Source organism: Lissotriton vulgaris, chromosome 6 (assembly GCF_964263255.1).
Source record: "Lissotriton vulgaris chromosome 6, aLisVul1.2, whole genome shotgun sequence".
In the NCBI taxonomy this organism is placed as follows: domain Eukaryota; kingdom Metazoa; phylum Chordata; class Amphibia; order Caudata; family Salamandridae; genus Lissotriton; species Lissotriton vulgaris.
Genome location: NC_141694.1, coordinates 1,265,337,924 through 1,265,343,969, shown reverse-complemented (window position 1 = coordinate 1,265,343,969; position 6,046 = coordinate 1,265,337,924).

Genomic DNA, 6,046 nt, shown 5'->3' with positions numbered 1-6,046 from the left:
TCTTAGGCGGCACTTCAGGCCTCACCTCAGATGCAACCTTATGGACGGCGCATGCGTCTCCCCCAGGCCTTGGGAGAGCACCAATCGCTGCCTCGGAGTTTCCCTCCTGCCAGGCGCACAGGGGGCCCAGCCGATGAAGCGGCCGGTGCAGGCGACAGCTCTGGCTTCCTGGCCTGTAGAGCCAGGGCCCACCACTGCCAGAGATTATGCAGACTCACTCCGCCTGCAGCCGGGGACATCGCTCGAGTCGTGGTGCTGTGGCGGTCTCCCTGTCAGTCCCGGAGATCGCCGGAGTTCCGACTGGACGCTCTCAGCCCCAAGGCCACCGCAGTGGCCCCCAGCTGGTCGGCGTCTCACCCCGGGCTGCTCCGTGTCGGCTCAGGAATTGCCTCCGGAGCTATGGTGTGGCCCTCTGTGGTCCCCCAGAGTGTAGCACAGCCCTCCGGAAGGTCCAGGCAGGCTCCAGTGCCCCCTGCTGCTGAGAGTGCAGAGAAAGGTCCAGTGGGAACAGAGAGCAACAGAACCGCGTCCTACTGAGATGCCATCACGGCCACGCCCCGAGAACCAATCTGTTACGCAAGGTTAATGTGTGGCATTTGCGCCATGTTCATGTCCTCAAAATGAAAGCGCCATTGTGACCACTCTTAAATGAATTAGTTATTCCTTACAGACCCAAATCTGCTGCTTAGCTTACCAATTTCAAAGAAACAGTTAGTTGTAGATTCCTTACCTTAGTATCTCCCCGAGGTTCGGACTGGATCCAGAACGTTTTTCATCAGCAGGACCCCTGCGCGTCGGAAGGTGGCGTCGGTCGACTCCACATTCGTCGTCGGCGTTGTGGTCGCCGGGATGACGTCGCGGTAGCTACATAGACGCCGCCCTCGCGCGCTGAAGTCAGTAATTTCTTTTACCGCGCCAGCAAGCGCAGATCCGGAGAGAGCGGTACCCCCATTCAATTTTTTACTGAACTTTTTTCTCGACTTGTGTCAACTTCGTTTTGTTAGAGTCCTTCGACTCCTGGTGCACAAGGGATGCCCGGCATTAAGGCTTGCGGTTCCTGTACGCGACTCATGTCGTGACGGATCTGCACCGCATGTGCCTCTACTGCCTGGAGCGCAACCACGCCCTAAGTCTTTGGGGGAGCAGTCCAGAAAGCTACTCGAGGCCCAGCAGTCGTCTCTGCTCCGCTCGAGGTCCCGGCCACGGAGGAGGCTGAGGAACCGGTCGCTGAGCCACCACCACTCTTCGTTGAAGTCTTCGCACTCAGGGTCAGGTAAGTCGAAGCCCAAAAAAAAGTCGAAGACTCATCGTCGCTCTTCGACTTCTCCCCGTCTGTCGGCCGACTTGATGAGGGATGCATGTGGTGCCCCTCCCACGGCTACGTGTGTGGAGCCCGCTGCATCGACTCCGGGTTTCCCTCCCTTCCCGGGACCCGAAGCGATGCATGCCATCTTTGGGTAAGAATTGGCTTTTGTAGTTTGGTTTGCCCTGTTCCCATCATGCACTGGGACAGGAACAGACTAATTTGCATACAGCCAGGTTCTGAAACTGGGATGGTGCAGTGAGCTAAAAAACGGTGTTGGATCTAGCCCTGATCTTTTGACTGGGTGAGAGCTTTCTGCTTAATTCAGAGACTCTGTCCCTCACCACCCCTTGTTGTAAATATTTTTGTCCACCCTAAGCGTGGAAGGGTATACTCAGACATGAGTCCCTTGCTCATTGCACCATCAGGATTCAAGCAAACCGGGCCGAAGACGGCTGTAATGCCAGAAACCGGTCCCCGGGAGCTTGTTTCCTTCCCAGTGTAAGAATTGGCTTTTGTAGTTTGGTTTGCCCTGTTCCCATCATGCACTGGGACAGGAACAGACTAATTTGCATACAGCCAGGTTCTGAAACTGGGATGGTGCAGTGAGCTAAAAAACGGTGTTGGATCTAGCCCGGATCTCTTGACTGGGTGAGAGCTTTCTGCTTAATTCAGAGACTCTGTCCCTCACCACCCCTTGTTGTAAATATTTTTGTCCACCCTAAGCGTGGAAGGGTATACTCAGACATGAGTCCCTTGCTCATTGCACCATCAGGATTCAAGCAAACCGGGCCGAAGACGGCTGTAATGCCAGAAACCGGCCCCCGGGAGCTTGTTTCCTTCCCAGTGTAAGAATTGGCTTTTGTAGTTTGGTTTGCCCTGTTCCCATCATGCACTGGGACAGGAACAGACTAATTTGCATACAGCCAGGTTCTGAAACTGGGATGGTGCAGTGAGCTAAAAAACGGTGTTGGATCTAGCCCGGATCTCTTGACTGGGTGAGAGCTTTCTGCTTAATTCAGAGACTCTGTCCCTCACCACCCCTTGTTGTAAATATCTTTGGGTAACCCGGCTCCGCCGGGACGCCTTCGGGCCTTGCAGACTCGGCTGATGGCCCTGGGCCTTCGGCGTCGGGGGGCCTCGGCCTCGGCGCTGCAAGGTCCCCTTGGATCCAGGTTTGGATCCGGATCGGCACCAGTCGACCTCATTACGCCTCCCCCAGCGCCGATTCCACCGGCACCACGTCCGCACCGCCATTGGCTGTGTCCCCGCCGACATCGACCCTGGCCTCCACCTCAAGGTAGATACGGATTAGGACTTTTGTGCCCCTGTTCTACCCTGGCTCTTTGAGACCAGATTTGCAGCCAGAAGAGGGTGAGGAGGACTGGGAGGGGTCTGGAGACCTTTTGACAGACCAGATGGAGTGGGAGCAGGACTGGAGAGAGGAACTGGGGGATGCCAGTGGTTTGGATACCTCACCAGACCATGGCATGTTGTCTCCTCCTACCGTGGCAACAGAGGAGGGAGCATCATACGCAGTGGTGTTGCGTAGAGCAGCCGAGGCTCTCCACCTCGAGCTACCTACAGTGGCAGTCAGGACTAACCTCCTGACAGGGGTACTTCAACCACCTGTGAGCTCTTTGGAGCCCTGCTGCCGTTTAATGAAGCCCTGACGAACATCATTTTGGGGACTTGGTCCAGGCCAAACACGGGGGCTCCTGTGGACAGGATGATTACCTGACACCACTGCCCGGCCCCGGGCGACCCCAATTTCCTTTAATAACACCCCACCGATGAGAGCTTGGTAAGCCAAGCCTCTACCTCCAAGGGAGCATTCCCTACCGCACCCCTGCGGTAGGGAATGCTGAATCATCTTGGAAAGAAGATGTTTTCTTCCAGCTTGGGACTGCGGTTGGTAAAGACAGCATGTCTATTCGGCCGTTATACCTACGTGTGGGACTCGGTTGTGCAAGTGCTGCCTCAGTGCCCAGAGGAGGCCCAGGCCATGCTCTCTTGAGTGGTTGCTGAAGGGAGAGACGCAGCGAAGTTTACCATCTGCTGTGGGCTGGATACCGCCGACTCACATGGCGCGACAATTGCCACGTCAGTAGCCTTTCGACACTACGCCTGGTTGCGTTCGACTGGTTTTTCCAATCCACACTTGACATGACCTTTGATGGCCGTCGCCTTTTCGACGACAAGGCAGACAACACGCTAGAGCACTTTAAGGTCTCTCAGGCTACGGCCAGGTCCTTGGGCCTCTCCACCACCCGCCCTGCGCAGTCTGCCTTTCGCCCCTTTCATGGCTATGGGACGGGTGCCCCACTACATCACGTGCAGAGCCACAGGCCGGCGCAGGCTGTTCAGCCCCAGTGCGGCCGAGGACTTGGGGAAACACCACTGTGGTTCTGGGGGCCAGCGAGCGGGCCAGTCCACCACAGCCCCCTCTACAGCAGCCTCCAAATCCTCCTAGTCCGATCTTTCAGGGCCACCAAACCCCAGTGGGCGGCAGGATCCGCCATCACCTCCCCCACTGGCGCACCATCATTTCTGATAGATACATCTGCCGTGTGGATTCCTCACCTTGTGAATATCCCCCTTGCGTCAGCAACGTTCAGAAATTTTCTTCGTAGCACGCCGACGTGGGCGACGTCACAGGAGCACGGCATCGCGCGCGACTCCGTCTGACGTCACCGACCCCATATCAGGCCCACGCCGGCGTGATGACGTCAGTTCCCTTTTTTCCGCGTCTCCGACGCTAACGGTTTTCGGGATCTTCAGCGATACCTAGTATCTTTCTGTTAATAATTGTCACTGTTTCTCTCTTACGACTTGGTTCTTCTCCGGAGATGTCGTCGAGGAAAACAGGCTTTAAGCCATGTAGGTCTTGTGCCCGCATGATGTCCATCACTGACCCACATAAGGATTGTTTGTGGTGTCTTGGTTCGAGTCACGACGTCAAGAACTGCGATTCCTGTTTTAAGATGAATCCAAAGGCGCTTCGAGAGCGTGAAGCAAAATTGCTTTTGGCGAAAGTGAAACAGGACTCTGGACGGCATTCGAGATCGACGTCACAAAGATCGAAGTCGAAGCAAAGGTCTCGGTCGAAGTCGGGATCGGCGTCGAGATCCAGAGCGGGTTCGAGGTCTGGAGAGGAGTCGAGGTCTAAAGCGAAGTCGAAGTCCAGAGAAAGATCTAGGTCTAGATCTAAGTCTGCTTCCGGACATGCTTCGAGCTCCTCGAGGAGAAAGCATAAGAGGAGGAAGCACAGTTCGAAACATCATTCGGAGAAGGAATCCTCTGACTCGAAGAGAAGGTCTCACAAACATCGTAAAGACTTTGTCTCTCCTTCGCCTGCTTTGTCAAGAGAAGGTTCTCCGGAGCCGGAGCCGGACCCGGACCCGGAGCCGGTTTCCTCGGAGCATGAAGAAGAGGAAGAGGTGACTCCTCAAGAACCGGCTTCAGCGGAGACTCCTGTGAACCCAGAAGGTCAGGGTGAGGATGTGTCGGGGCGGCCTCCATTGCAACATCCGGTAGGTCCGTACCCTTCCTTTCCTGGTCCTGGACAGGATCCCTCGCATTTTCTCAATGCGATGTTTGGAGTTTATTCCAGGGCAATGTACCCCACTGGAGCGCCTGGTGGCCCCATGGGTCCATTATCGTACAATCTGGGTATTCCTCAGTCGTACGCCCCTGCTCCATTTATGCCTTTCTTGCCGGCGCCTCTTTCACCATGGCTCGGTACGGCTCCACCGAGGTCTTCGACTCCGCATGCGGCTTCGCCGACTCCGGATCGACCTCGCAGTCGAGATCGAGGTACCACACCTGTTCATGACTCTCGTCCTCCTGCTCCGGCTCCTCGATCGACGTCGGAACCGGCTCCGTCGGAGTCGTTACCGGATCCGTCGACTTCGATTCGTTTGGAGTGGTTGAGGCGAAGAGCTCAGCGTCTTCTCGAACAAAAGGATGATGAAAGTTCTGATGTGGAAGAAGGCGAGCTTCCTGATCATGATGATGATTTCGATGAGCTTCGGGATGCTAGTGGTCTGGAACTCTCTCCCGAGTGGGGTCTGCCTTCGACTTCTGATGCACCATCAAGGGACGTGGCACCCTATCACGTGGTTATTAGGAAGGCTGCTGACCTTCTTAGCTTAAAGCTGCCCACAGTGGAGTACAAGCCCAACATCCTCACAGAAGTCTTGCATTCTCCTTCTTCGATTGTGGAGCCTACACTGCCATTTACTGATGCCTTGACGGATCCAATTAAGGAGATTTGGAAGAGGCCGTTGTCTGCTCCTGCAGTTTCAAGGGTTATTACAAGGCGCTATAGGGTGGCTCCTGATGACCCTGCATTTCTTTCTACGCATCCATCTCCGGAAAGTCTTGTGGTTCAGGCGGCTTGCTCTAATAGGGCTGCAGGCTCTTTCCCTCAAGTGCCAGCTGACAAAGAGTCTAAGAAATTAGATCAGTCTGCGAAGAAGACTTTCTCTTCTGGGAGCATGGCTCTTAAGTCATCAAATGCTACTTGCCTTTTAGGTAGATATGTGCACGCGCTGATGGACTCAGTGAAGCAATTGTCATCAAAACTTCCTGAGGAGGATAAGAAAAACTTTAATGAGGTGATCTCTGACACTCAGGCTGCGGCCCGCATGGTCATTCAAAGCGGCATGGACACTGTGGAGTCTGTTGCTAGAATTATGGGCTCATCCATTGCGACTAGGAGGGCCGCATGGTTAAAGTCGT